The sequence below is a fragment of the Narcine bancroftii genome, chromosome 1 (assembly GCF_036971445.1).
Source record: "Narcine bancroftii isolate sNarBan1 chromosome 1, sNarBan1.hap1, whole genome shotgun sequence".
NCBI classification, from domain to species: domain Eukaryota; kingdom Metazoa; phylum Chordata; class Chondrichthyes; order Torpediniformes; family Narcinidae; genus Narcine; species Narcine bancroftii.
Window position 1 is genome coordinate 89,273,659 of NC_091469.1, and position 15,202 is coordinate 89,288,860.

At 42.2% G+C, this 15,202-nt stretch overlaps 1 protein-coding gene and 1 long non-coding RNA gene across 16 annotated transcripts in view; one reads left to right on the forward strand and one right to left on the reverse strand.

Moving 5' to 3' along the window:
* LOC138760976 (astrotactin-2-like) overlaps nt 1-15,202 on the reverse strand; it is a 1,981,947-nt gene that overhangs the window by 1,920,715 nt on the left and 46,030 nt on the right. The gene's annotated exons all lie outside the window — the stretch shown is intronic.
* Nucleotides 327-6,096, forward strand: LOC138739720 (uncharacterized). Its single transcript, XR_011342391.1, has 3 exons — nt 327-403; nt 5,267-5,291; nt 6,021-6,096. It is a non-coding gene; the product is annotated as an uncharacterized lncRNA (long non-coding RNA).

Below are 15,202 nucleotides of genomic sequence, written 5' to 3' on the forward strand. Positions count from 1 at the left end.
TCAAACCTCAGTTGCTGGTGCTGTAATAGCATTATTTTAACTGTACCACCCACTCTTGAACCCCAGTGTATAAAGCACATCTTTCCTACTCAGTCTTTTCCTGAATGGCCTTAAGCATTTTGGAAGCCTGCAATATCCAAAGTTCTTCTATCTTTGCATGTTCTTCCACAGATGAAGGAGATTCTTGTCCTTTGATGGGTTCGAGCTGCCCTTAAGTAATGTATGCTGGTGTTCAGATATTCGCCACTCAGTATTGGGCCTTATTAAATCATAATGCCAACCAGTATGTCATTAACCTGATATGCAAAATGTGAATATTTCAGTGTAAAACTACACAGATAAAGGTATGCCAGAAAAAAAATACTTCCATAAATATTTCATATGATTAATCAATGCCTACCAGGTAAGTAATCTAAAAAGATAAAAGCATTCCATTTTATTTTTAACACTTTCAAATTGATGCATAATTTTCCCCAAGGATTGACAGTGTTCTGCAACAAAACCTCTTCACACCTTCCACCCACTACCACCTTGCTGGTGTCAGGTGATAAATGTCATCTAGTCTATTTCACCTTGAAGCAAATTCCATAAATATTCAGTGAACAATGCAACTTGCAGCTTACATTTTGCATTGATAGTGCCATTTTTTTCATTGCTTTGATTTCAGAAATTGGAGTTCACTAAATATTTCTTCAAAAAAAATCATATTGCTTTTAATTCCCCAATTTCATTTATTTTGAATCCCTTCTGCATTTACAAGAGTTTCAAAATAAGTACCATGTATTTTGGTGCACAAGTCAACCAGCATATGTCGACCCCACCCCACCCCTTTTTCAGCCTCATTTTAAGTGTTTTATGGTATATCTGACATATAAGTCGACCCCAATTTTATGGCTCCCTGAGATGCCCCATTGACCGGCATATAAGTCATTAAAGCTCGTGATGCCTGAGATGGGCTGATGATCCAAAGATCGTGTGGATTGATCTGCTGGGTGTTGGCTGGCAGTGATTGCTAATACGGAGGGTCCATCGAACACCATGCAGCACACAACAAAAATATGAAGCGAGCTTTAAGTTGAAAGAGATAGAAATGGCCAATAAAACCAACAACTGCACTTCTGCAAGAAAATTTGATGTGCATGAGAAGTTGGTAAGAGTTTAGAGGAAGAAAGAAGGGACTTTAAAAAAAAAATACCAAAAGACAATGTTCTTTGGAAAAAAAAGGAATCACTCGTTGGTCAGAGTTGGAAAATCATGTTGCAGAATGGGTATGTGAACAGAGACAAGATTGCTGCATAGTCACCCAAAATAAAATAAGAACATTTGCACTGCAGTTGGCCAAGTTGCACCCAGACCTCAGTGGTGATTTTGAGGCTGGTGCAATCGTTTCATGAACAGGAAATATCTTGTATTATGCCAAAAAAAAACAAAAATTACACAGAAACTACCAAAAGATCTTGATCATAAAGTTATAAGTTTTCACCAGATTATTATATGGAATTGGCAGAGGTGCCAATTTGCATTGGCAAATATTGGAAACATGGTTGAAACCCCATGAATTTCGACATCATAGGCAATAGAACAGTGGAATGAAAAGTTGTAAACCAGAAGTACAGGATCAAGTTTACCATGGTGTTATCATGTATGGCCAATAGGACAAAGCTGAAAATCATATTCCCTGCAGGTATTTTTATATATTTTGATGAAAAAGGATGGATGGATGAAAATGGTGTAAAACTATGGATAGACAATGTGTGGAACAGACGGTCAGGCAGTTTATGCAAAGAGCGGAATTTGCTGGTTTAAGATGTTTCGTAACCACTTAACTGAGAACGCTAAAAGTAGATTAGCACTACGTAATACTTACATGACGGTTATCCCGGTGGCTAGACGTCTATTTTGCAACCTCTCAATGTCTGTTTCAACAAGCCGATCAAGGACCATGTGCATGAGGAATGGAATACATGGATGTTGAGTGCAGAAAAGCCATTTACAAAAGATGGGGCAATGTGTGCCACATCACTTGATATGCTGTGTAACTTTGTGCTCAAGGCATGGGACAAAGTTAAAGTAGAGACTATGATAAAATCATTTAAAAAATGTGATTGATGGCACGGAAGATGATTTACTGTGGGACACTGATGATGAAGCTGAAACCGCCTCATCAGCTACAGACTAGGACCCATATGATGACTATTTAAACAGTGAGAGTATGGATGTGCTGGCTGCCATCTTTGCTTCAGACAATAATAGCGATTTTGAAGGGTGCTAATTGTGTGGTAGTTTTCAATAAAAATCTTAATGAAAATCTGTCACATTTTGGTTTTTTTAAAGGGTCAAATTATATGCTGAATCAAGGGTTGACTGATATGCCAGAACAGCACAGATTGGATTTTAAGCTGAATTTAAGGTCTTAAAAATATATCCGGCAAATAAGTCGATCCCCATTTTTGAGAGATTATTTTGGGTTTCACAACTCTGAAATATATAGTATACATGGCAGAAAAATATGCAATTCTGGTGACAACAAATATAACACAATAAAGAAACAAAATACAGTAGCCAACTTTTCCCATGGTTCCAAAGAGTGCAATATAACAGAGGGATCTGGGAATACAGATACATGATTCCATTAAAGTGGTATCACAAATAGATGGGGTTTTAAAACGAACTTATAGCATTATGGCCTTCGTAAATCAAAGCATTGAGTACAGGTGTTGGGATGTTATGTGAAAGTTGTATAAGATATTGGTGAGGCCATATTTAAAGTATATAGAAAAGATATCAATAAGTTAGATAGCGTGCAGAGAAGATTTACTAGGATGTTGTCGGGATTTCAGGAACTGAGTTATAGGGAAAGGTTAAACATGTTATGACATCATTCCCTGGAGCGTAGAAGAATAAGGGGAGATTTGATAAATGTACACAAAATTATAAGGGGGACAGGCAGAGGGTAGGTGAAATACAAACCAGAAGACATAGGTTAAGGGAGAAAGGGGAAAACTTTAGGGAGCATTAGGGGTAACTTCTTCACACAGCGAGTATTAGGAGCTTGGAATGAATTGCCTGCCGAAATGCTGTGGGCTCAGTCTTGACATTTAAGAAGAATTTGGACAGGTATGGAGGGCTATGGACTGGGTGCAGGTCAGTGGGACTAAGCAGAATAATTAGTTTGGCACAAACTTCTTCTTTGGCTTGGCTTCGCGGACGAAGATTTATGGAGGGGGTAAATGTCCACGTCAGCTGCAGGCTCGTTTGTGGCTGACAAGTCTGATGCGGGACAGGCAGACACGGTTGCAGCAGTTGCAGGGGAAAATTGGTGGGTTGGGGTTGGGTGTTGGGTTTTTTCCTCCTTTGCCTTTTGTCAGTGAGGTGGGCTCTGCGGTCTTCTTCAAAGGAGGTTGCTGCCCGCCGAACTGTGAGGCGCCAAGATGCACGGTTGGAGGCGAGATCAGCCCACTGGCGGTGGTCAATGTGGCAGGCACCAAGAGATTTCTTTAGGCAGTCCTTGTACCTTTTCTTTGGTGCACCTCTGTCACGGTGGCCAGTGGAGAGCTCGCCATATAACACGATCTTGGGAAGGCGATGGCCCTCCATTCTGGAGACGTGACCCACCCAGCGCAAACTAAAAGGGACAAAATACCTCTTTTCTGTCCTGTAATGTTCTATTTTCTAAATAAACCATGCTCCAATACATTGGGGGCAACCTTGCTGCTTATTCTGAGAGAAACCAAGAAGTAATACACAAAATTCTGTGGACATGATAGTTGAGGTCAAAACACAAAATGCTGGAGAAACTCAGCAGGTGAAACAGTGTCGTTTATGTAGCAAAGGCAAAGATACAGAACTGATGTTTCAGGCTCAAGCCCTTCACTGCTTTCCATTAAACCTGTTTGCCTTTTCTTCCCCCTCCCTCATTTCCTGCCTTTCCAGTTCTTTCACGTACACAGCCCTGCCTTTCCACCCCCACCCACCTTCAGTATTGCTGTACCCTCTCTCCCTTCTCCTTCCCTACTACTCCACCCCCCCCCACTTCCTCCTCATACCTTTTATTCTGACATTCACTGGCATTTTCTCATACTTTGATAAAGGGCCAAAAATGCCAGTTATGTATCTCTGCCTTTGCTACAACTGTTTGACATGCTAAGTCTCTCCAGCACTTTGTGTTTTCACCTGAAAGAATCCAATGCCACTCAACTGTTTAAACCTTAGTTGTAATGTCAATACACAGAATCCCAAGAGCTCCTGAGTGAATTATGATGCCACATGTATCACCATGATCCACTGTTGTAATTTTCCCAGAATGCAATAACCAAAAGCAATCCTACTGGGACTCCTCTACAGTGCGCTGGTGAAATTGCTGCTCACATTTAGCACATGGCTACATTTGCTATTGCATTGTAGTTCTCTTTCCTTTCAATGAGGATACTCTGGCTGAAGATGAAGAAAGCACGGGGAAGAATAATATTTTAACAACGTCAAAAAAATCTAAAATTAAAAAAAAAATAAATGGAAAATGTAAACATTGTGGTGGGGCAGCATTTATGTAAGCTATATAGTGAAACCTCTGTTATCCAGCACCTGTAAAGAGTGGTAGATGCCAGTATATGAGTTTTCCAGCTGCTTGAGACTCACTCTTACAATGCTTAAAAAAGTTTCAAAGACAAAAACACTGGGCTGTATTTACTCTGAATAAACTTCATTTGAATTAATATATAAAACCCAAAAGCATTTTATTTTATTTTCAGTCACATCCCTCATCCTTTGAAAACATTTAACTGTCACTGCACCAGCAAGTTCCTTCCTCCCCCACGGAGCTACCCAAAAGACAAACAACAACATTAAAGATAATTCACTCCCACGCCCCCCCCCCACGCAAGTTGACAGATAAAGCCTCACTAATATACTTAATAATTTTCTAATAAAAATAAAGACTCTTACCAAGCAGGGATCAGGGGACAGTTTAAACGGCGAGTGGCATCAGGCAGCTTTTCATCCTGGGCATTTTATGCAAACAGCTGCTACAACCAAAGCACTCCGCTGGCTGAATATTTGCTCCCATCTTCACTAAAGGATTATGTGTCACTTCAGAAAACATTTATTTTACAATTTATAAAGAATATTTATATTTTTATTTATTCTTATTTGTTTCTATCTGTTTATTTATTCACTACCTCAGTATTTTGTTTTAGATGGTTGCTTGAATTCCGGAAAAGAGGAGTTTTCATGTTGAAATCCTTCATAATATCTGTTCCTCTTTCCATAGCCTTCTGTGTATTACAGCATTCTTGGTAAGTATATATTTTTAAATTTTCATTCAATTATGTTTCAGTTCTTTTGTCTTTTTTTAAAAAATTGTTTGATGATTTAAATCAGTTTCAGAATACTTATGGAAGTTAATTGCTTTTAAAACATCCATGAACATTACATGCTATATATTTTACAGCTTTGACAGAGGATTAAACTATCCCCAGCTTTGCTTTCTGTTAAAACCTGCTACAGAATCCCCTGGGCATGGAGTCTGCACTTTGCCTGGAAAAATCTGTTTTCTGATTGTGTTATTCCACACCAAACAGCACAATATCTCCAAACTAAACTCAGCCAACTCAAGGTGTGGCAGGGCCAGCAAGATTGGCCTCTACATCTTGCCCTCAGACATACTGATGTGGAGGGGCTTCAGGTGGTAGCCTTGAAACCTGTGTTTATGTAACTAATACTGATGATTCATGAAAATATTTGATCCAGTTGTACAACTCAACAAATCTGAATAACTTCTTCAGAGTTCACAAGGCAGTAACTAGCCTGGACTCCATGAAAGACTGATTTGACAGGGCACCAAATAGAGAATATTGGAACGTTGGAGAATTTTAAGGATATTATAACTTAATTATTTTCCAGAATTTATATTTCTGGCTAGCATTTGGCATTTAATTTAACTTTGACAGCAGTGTGTAGCTTATTGCAGTATTAGGAATGGTAAACAAGTCTAATTTTTTTTTTCTTCATCAATAATCACTCAGGAAAAAGGCACAGAGACATGGAAAGTAAGGAAAACAAGCAGTGAAGTCATGGAACCTATACAGATTAAAAACAAGGAATTGCTTGCTTTCTTAAAGCAAATCAGGGTTGATAAATCCTCAGGGTCTGAAAAGATATTCCCTCAGACCTTGAGGGAGCCTAGTGTAGAAATTGCAGGGACTCGGGCAGAAATATTTTAAATGTCCTCAGCCATGAGGTGGTGCCAGTGGATTGGAGGATAATTCACGTTGTTCATTGGTTAAGAAAGGCTCCAAAAGAAACCTTGGAAATTATAGGCCAGTGAGCCTGACATCAGTAGTAGGTAAATTATAGGAAGGTGTTCTAAGCGACAGGATATACAATAATTTGTGTAGCCAGAAACTGATTAGAGATAGACGGTGTTTAACCAATCTAATAGAGGTTCTCGAGTGTGATAGTACAGATTCTATCACCAATGTGTATATGTACATATGTACAGGAGGTTACGAGGAAAGTTGACAAAGGAAAGGCTGTGGATGTTGCCTACATGGACTTTAGTATCCCACATAGGAGCTTAGTCAGGAAGGTTCAAATACCAGGTATTCATGGTGAAGTAGTGAACTGGATTCGACAATGGATGGACATGAAAATCCAGAGAGTAGAGGTGGGCGATTACTTCTCAAATTGTATTTGTTAATTCCTTGCAGTCTTCTCATGGATTTCCAGTGTTTCTTTTTTTTTATCTCTTACCCCCACTCTCAACCTTAAACATTTAATATCAAACTAATTATAATTGCACACAATGACCAAGGCACTCACAACAAAGGTATGAATCATAGATTTGGGGATTTATGGGTTTGTCATGTCATGGCAGCCAGCACATAGGTTGCCTTCCTTTTCTTCACAGCTTTCCCTGGCTAGAATTGGATGGACCTCCTCCACTCCCTCACCAATGGAGGGGCGAATTGGGAGGGCAGGGCAGGGCGGCGAGGCAAAGCAGTTCACACTACAATTGTTGCCCTGTGTAGTTCAAATACGGCTGCCAGACCTTCAAAAAAATACCACATTGTTTCTTTAGGTTATAGGTAATCTTCTCCAGGGGAACACAGCTCTGCATTTCTGTGTTTCAACATTCAATGACATGAAGGGAAACATCTTCAGACAGAGTGGTGGGAGTGTAGAACGAGCTGTCAGCTGAAGTGGTGCGTGCAGGCTCAATTTTAGTATTTAAGAGGAATTTGGACAAGTGCATGGACAGGAGAAGTATGGAGAGGTATGCGGTGTGGGTCAGTGGGACTAGGCAAAGAAAATGGTTTGGCACAGACTAGAAGGGCTGAAGAGGCCTGTTTCTGTGCTGTAATCTTCTATGGTTCTTGCTTGTTGCAGATGCACAGATATATAGGTAACTGATTGGAATTGGTTGGCAAGAAACTATTAACAGCAGGTTTAGAATTTCAGCAAGGATAAACACAGGAGAGGTTTTGCTGATGCATCCAGAGAGTTATGATTTCTGGGGTCCTCCTTGGATGGAATACAAAATTTGTGAATCTGATCAGTGGGTGGAACACATTCCACTAAGTGAGTTGATACTAAATAAACAACACAATTACAGATCAAAAAAAGTAACCCACATGAAAACAGATTGCACAAGGCTATCAATAGAACACTTCAGCCAGAAACAGGCATTTCAGTCCATCTAGTCGGTGCTGAACTATTATTCCACCTCATTCCAATGACTTGCACCATGTCCCTCCCATCCATGTACTATCATTTTTTTTTAAATGTCAATATTGAACCTGCATTCATCACTTCAGCTGGCAGCTCATTCCAGTCTCACCACTCTACATGAGGAAGTTCCCTTTAAACATTTAATCTTTCACCCTTAACTCATGTCATCCAGTTCTCATCTAACCTAAGCTCTACGTAAAATGCCTGCTTGCATTAAGTCTATGTATACACCTCATTTCTTATACTCTCCAGGGAATAAAGTCCTAACCTCTCCCTGAAACTCAGTGCCTCAAGTCCAGGCAACATTCTTGTCAATCTTCTCGCCATTCTTTCAATCTTGGTCATACCTTTGCTGAAGTTAAACAAATTTGGCCAAACCAATTTTTTTATACAATTTCTCCATGACATCCCAACTCCTATACTCAATGCTTCAAGTATGAAAAAGAAATATGAAAACCAAAAAGAATAGGTTTTGCTTAGCGGCCACTGAATTTTAAAGTTAGAGCTAATCGCCAACTAAGGAATCCATTCCACAATCAGGCAGACCTGTCTACATGGTGGTGGGAAGGGGGGGGGGGGGGGAGTAGTTGCCAGAAACTGCAGCCAAAGGAAGAAGAGTTAAAGGGTTGGAGGAGGCATTGGGTGCACACAGGGTGCTGGAGAGGCCACAAGACCAGAAAAGCCTGGTGAATTCAGTCACCAGAGGAAAGGTGTGAAAAAGTCTGACTAGATTTAGGATGTGTTTGGCTGCGGTAACAGGAGCCAGAGAAGCGCAGTACAGTCCTGAGAAGTTACTAAGTGACACTGGAGGGTCAGGGAAACATATTTATTCCTCTTTCCTCCGACTAGATGAAAAGATTCCTTCCAGATCGCATCCCAAGAAGCTGCCAAGTTTCCTGCGACCCAGATATCTTGACTGGCTTTAAAAATGGAACAAAGAAACAAAATCTTAAGCATTTTACTTTATTAAAATAAGAAAATACAAGTTCCCCACCTACATCCGAAAAATTGGCGGGATTCAGAGCATGTTTAATGCTAATACATTGTGTTGAATTTTCATCTTCCAATGTAAGAAAAACATTTTTTTTTAATTTAAAAAAGACTTTCTCCCATTAAAGTTTGATAAAGTTAGTTGAGTAGAAATTCCCCCAATCTATATTCCACAGGATCAGGCAAAATTCGGCAATGAAGCTGGATCATAGACAATTAACATCTTTTTCGTAGCATATTATCCTTAAAAAGAGATATGACAAAATTTTATGAAACAACTAAAATGTATTGAAATGGTTAAAATTCAGACACATTTTGCCACTTTCTATGTGAAGTTTGGAGCTTAGGTAGTTTTGAACTGTTAAATGCATTTTTTTTACATTTCAAAACATTTTTAAAATGAAGCTTCTATTCTTAAAGGTACTTATAGAACCATATAACATAACATAACAATTACAGCACGGAAACAGGCCATTAGGCCCTTCTAGTCCGCATTGAACCAAACACCCCTTTCTAGTCCCACCTCCCTGCACAATGCCCATAACCCTCCATCTTCTCATCCATAGACCTGTCCAACCTTTTCTTAAATAATACAGTTGACTCCGCCGCCACTATTTCTCCCGGAAGATCATTCCACACGGCTACCACTCTCTGAGTCAAGAAGTTCCCCCTCATGTTACCTCTAAACCTCTGCCCCTTAATTCTTGTTTTAATCTTTCCTCCTCTTAACGGAAATAGTCTATCCACATCCACTCTGTCTATCCCTTTCATAATCTTAAATACTTCTATCAAATCCCCTCTCAACCTTCTACGCTTCAAAGAATAAAGACCTAATCTGTCCAATCTCTCCCTATACTCTAGATGCTTAAACCCAGGTAACATTCTGGTCAACCTTCTCTGCACTCTCTCCACTCGGTTTATATCCTTCCTAGAATTAGGCGACCAGAACTGCACACAGAACTCCAAATTAGGCCGCACCAACGTCTTATACAATCTCAACATCACCTCCCAACTCCTATATTCCATGCAATGATTGATAAAGGCCAGCATACTAAAAGCCTTCTTCACCACCCTATTCACGTGAGTTTCTACCTTCAGGGAACGATGTACCGTTACTCCTAAATCTTTCTGCTCTTCTGTATTCCTCAATGCTCTCCCATTTACCACGTATGTCCTATTCTGATTCTTCTTACCAAAATGAAGCACCTCACACTTTTCAGCATTAAATTCCATCTGCCATTTTTCAGCCCACTTTTCTAAGCAGCCCAAATCCCTCTGCAATCCTTGAAAACCTTCTTCATTATCCACTATTCCACCTATCTTAGTATCGTCTGCATATTTACTAATCCAATTCACCACCAGAAAACATTACAGCATAGAAACAGGCCCTTCAGCCCTTATAGTCTGTGCCAAACAATTTTTTTCCTAGTCCCATTGATCTGAACCCAGTCCATAATCCTTCACAACTCTTCCATCCATGTACATGACCAAAATACTCCAAAATGTTAAAACTGAGTACACGTTCACCACTTTAACTGGCAGCTTGTTCTACACTCCCACCATTCCCTCAAGCTCCCCATAAAATTTTCCCCTTTCACCCTTAACCCATGTCCTCTGGTTTGTATCTCACCTGCCATCAGTGGAAAAAGCCTATCTACATTTTAATCTGTCTATCCCCCTCTCATAATTTTGAATACCTCTATCAAATCTCCCCTCATTCTTCTACACGTCAGGAAATAGAGACTTAACATGTGATACAGATCCAGAGAACCCCACAACCAAGCAGCCATAGAAATTCACCAAGACAAATGGTTACTTAAACAAAAGTTGCTTTTAATTTTCTTTAAACACAAAACAGGATCAATCTTTAACATTATCATTATTAACTTAACGTAATCCCCTTCTAATTCTAAGCACACATGTGTATATGTTCCAGAAAGTCCTTGGATTCACAGTCAAATCTTACTTCTCACTCCTCAAAGTTCACCAGTATCACGCAATTTTTATATTGTGCAGAGAATTTAACATTTATGAATTATCACCAGGCTTTGGTGAAAAGGTAAATGGTTACCTCTCAAGAAGGTTCTTGTTGGTTTTCAGAGAGAGATTTGTTGCTCATTGGACACACACAAACTGATCAACCAATTCAGTGTCTTGCTGAAGAAACTTGCCCTATCAGTGTCTTCTAAATGATAACCTCCTCTTCCAGATCACAAGAGTTCACCTTGTTTCCTTTAATTCAGGTGAAACACTCTAGCCAGCCATTTCCTCTTGTAAGAACCACAAGAGTTTTCAACAGGCTGAACTCAGAACTTACAACCTGTCTTCCAAATGGGGTTTTCAACCAAGCTGCCAACTTGTCCTGCTGCAGCTTCCAAAAGCCACTGCAGAACTCCAACTGAATTCTCTCTCTCTCTCTTAGAGAAAGCCTGTTTGGTCTCCTCTCTCTCTCTGATTGCAAAACCACATGACCTTCTTAGAATAGCGAACTGCAACCAGACAGATTGCGGCACCGGACCCAATCTTCTCAGCTGGTTCATCTGCTAGTTTCAAAACAATAATCAATTTACTCCACAGCATCAGTCCAATGAAGACCTACTTGTGAAGTCTCCATAGGCATTCTTCAAAGTTTCTGTAAATTCACTGTGGACATGACTTATGCATAACTCTTGCATTTTAAATGAGATCTCTTTTGTGAAGACTTTATGTCTGTTTGTGGTGACCTACACTAACACATCCCCCCGCCCCCCACAATCTATCTCTTTGAACAACATATATATATCTTTCTTTCTTTGGCTTGGCTTCGCGGACGAAGATTTATGGAGGGGGTAAAAAGTCCACGTCAGCTGCAGGCTCGTTTGTGGCTGACCAGTCCGATGCGGGACAGGCAGACACGATTGCAGCGGTTGCAAGGGAAAATTGGTTGGTTGGGGTTGGGTGTTGGGTTTTTCCTCCTTTGCCTTTTGTCAGTGAGGTGGGCTCTGCGGTCTTCTTCAAAGGAGGCTGCTGCCCGCCAAACTGTGAGGCGCCAAGATGCACGGTTTGAGGCGTTATCAGCCCACTGGCGGTGGTCAATGTGGCAGGCACCAAAAGATTTCTTTAGGCAGTCCTTGTACCTTTTCTTTGGTGCACCTCTGTCACGGTGGCCAGTGGAGAGCTCGCCATATAATACGATCTTGGGAAGGCGATGGTCCTCCATTCTGGAGACGTGACCCATCCAGCGCAGCTGGATCTTCAGCAGCGTGGACTCGATGCTGTCGACCTCTGCCATCTCGAGTACCTCGACGTTAGGGGTGTGAGCGCTCCAATGGATGTTGAGGATGGAGCGGAGACAACGCTGGTGGAAGCGTTCTAGGAGCCGTAGGTGGTGCCGGTAGAGGACCCATGATTCGGAGCCGAACAGGAGTGTGGGTATGACAACGGCTCTGTATACGCTTATCTTTGTGAGGTTTTTCAGTTGGTTGTTTTTCCAGACTCTTTTGTGTAGTCTTCCAAAGGCGCTATTTGCCTTGGCGAGTCTGTTGTCTATCTCATTGTCGATCCTTGCATCTGATGAAATGGTGCAGCCGAGATAGGTAAACTGGTTGACCGTTTTGAGTTTTGTGTGCCCGATGGAGATGTGGGTGGGCTGGTAGTCATGGTGGGGAGCTGGCTGATGGAGGACCTCAGTTTTCTTCAGGCTGACTTCCAGGCCAAACATTTTGGCAGTTTCCGCAAAGCAGGACGTCAAGCGCTGAAGAGCTGGCTCTGAATGGGCAACTAAAGCGGCATCATCTGCAAAGAGTAGTTCACGGACAAGTTTCTCTTGTGTCTTGGTGTGAGCTTGCAGGCGCCTCAGATTGAAGAGACTGCCATCCGTGCGGTACCGGATGTAAACAGCGTCTTCATTGTTGGGGTCTTTCATGGCTTGGTTCAGCATCATGCTGAAGAAGATTGAAAAGAGGGTTGGTGCGAGAACACAGCCTTGCTTCACGCCATTGTTAATGGAGAAGGGTTCAGAGAGCTCATTGCTGTATCTGACCCGACCTTGTTGGTTTTCGTGCAGTTGGATAATCATGTTGAGGAACTTTGGGGGACATCCGATGCGCTCTAGTATTTGCCAAAGCCCTTTCCTGCTCACGGTGTCGAAGGCTTTGGTGAGGTCAACAAAGGTGATGTAGAGTCCTTTGTTTTGTTCTCTACACTTTTCTTGGAGCTGTCTGAGGGCAAAGACCATGTCAGTGGTTCCTCTGTTAGCGCGAAAGCCGCACTGTGATTCTGGGAGAATATTCTCAGCGACACTAGGTATTATTCTATTTAGTAGAATCCTAGCGAAGATTTTGCCTGCAATGGAGAGCAACGTGATTCCCCTGTAGTTTGAGCAGTCTGATTTCTCGCCTTTGTTTTTGTACAGGGTGATGATGGTGGCATCACGAAGATCCTGAGGCAGTTTACCTTGGTCCCAACAAAGCTTGAAAAACTCATGCAGTTTGGCATGCAGAGTTTTGCCGCCAGCCTTCCAGACTTCTGGGGGGATTCCATCCATACCTGCTGCTTTGCCACTTTTCAGTTGTTCGATTGCCTTATATGTCTCATCCAGGGTGGGAACCTCATCCAGCTCTAGCCTTAGGGGCTGTTGAGGGAGCTGGAGCAGGGCGGAATCTTGGACTGAGCGGTTGGTACTGAAAAGAGATTGGAAGTGTTCTGACCATCGGTTGAGGATGGAGATCTTGTCGCTGAGGAGGACTTTGTCGTCTGAGCTGCGCAGCGGGCTTTGGACTTGGGGTGAGGGGCCGTACACAGCCTTTAGAGCCTCGTAGGACCCCCTGAAGTCGCCAATGTCCGCGCTGAGCTGTGTTCGTTTGGCGAGGCTAGTCCACCACTCATTTTGGATCTCCCGGAGTTTGCGCTGAAGATGGCTGCATGCGCGACGGAAGGCTTGTTTCTTCTCTGGACAGGACGGCTTTGTAAGGTGAGCCTGGTGGGCAGCTCGCTTCTTTGCCAGCAGCTCCTGGATTTCCTGGCTGTTTTCGTCAAACCAGTCCTTGTTTTTCCTGGAGGAGAAGCCCAGTACCTCTTCAGTGGATTGCAGTATGGTAGTCTTCAACTGATCCACATATATATATAAAATATAATATAACCCATCACACCTGTTTAACCTGTCCCTATAACTCAGTACCTGAAAGTCTGGCCACATTTGAGTAAATCTTCTCTAAACTCTTTCTATCTTGATATCTTTCCTGTAGTTAGCTGACCAAAACTGCACACAATACTCCAAATATGGTCTCGCCAATGTCTTATACAAGTTTACCATAACATCCCACCTCCTATACTCAATACTTTGATTTATGATGCCACTTTCAGGGAATTAAGTATCTGTATTCCCATACTCCTCTGTTCTACCGCATTTCTCTGTTCCATACCACTTACCATCAATGTCCTTTCATGGTTTGTCCTTCCAAAATACAATACTTCACACTTGTCTGCATTAAATTCCATCTGCCATTTTTCACCCCATTTTCCAGCTGGTCCAGATCCCCCTGCAAGCTTTGAACACCTTCTTCGATGTCCACAACTTCTCCAGTCTTAGTGTCATCTGCAAACTTGCTGATCCAATTTACAGCATTATCATCTAGATCATTGATATAGATGACCAACAGCAATGGTCGCAGCACAAAGCCCTGAGGCACACCACTAGCCACAGGTCTCCAGTTTTAAAAGTAATCATCCACCACTATTCTCTGACTTCTCATGTCCATCCATTGTTGAATCCAGTTCACTATATCACCACGAATACCTGGTATTTGAACCTTCCTGACTAATCTCCTATGTAGGACACTAAAGTCCATGTAGGCAACATCCACAGCCTTTCCTTTGTCAACTTTCCTTGTAACCTCCTCGAGAACTTCTATAAGATTGGTTAAACACCATCTACCATGCACAAAAGTATGTTGACCATCTCTAATCAGTTTCTGGCTACACAAATAATTGCATATCCTATCGCTTAGAACACACATGTCAAATTCTGGCCCGTGGGCCAAATTTGGCCCGCGATATAATTATATTTGGCCCGCAAGATTATTTCAAAAATGTATTAGAGGTGGCCAGCCCTGCAGCGAGAGCTGATGCTGTTTTTTGGTAATGTCACCCCCACCATCCTCCCCCTTCATTGCACATCCTTCCCCATTGTAACTTGAGAAATTGTAACACGAGAAGTCTGTCGATATCATCAGCCGGCAAGCCAGTTGGAAGGCTCCCCGCACAACCAGTCACTTCTCCCACCTGTCGAGCGGTGCGGCGGATGGGCGAGCGCCTGTGATTTCCTGTCAGCGCGACGGGCATGGTAGGCTGCGCACGGCCCCCGGGCAGCGCGAGCCCCGCACGACTGGCACCGGATGGCCCTTCCACAGCGCGAGCGCACTTCTCCCGGTCACCACGGCCATCAGCGCTTGCACCTGCGCGGACCCCAGGGACGGCTGGTTCAGCCCTGCACGTGAAGAGAGAGATG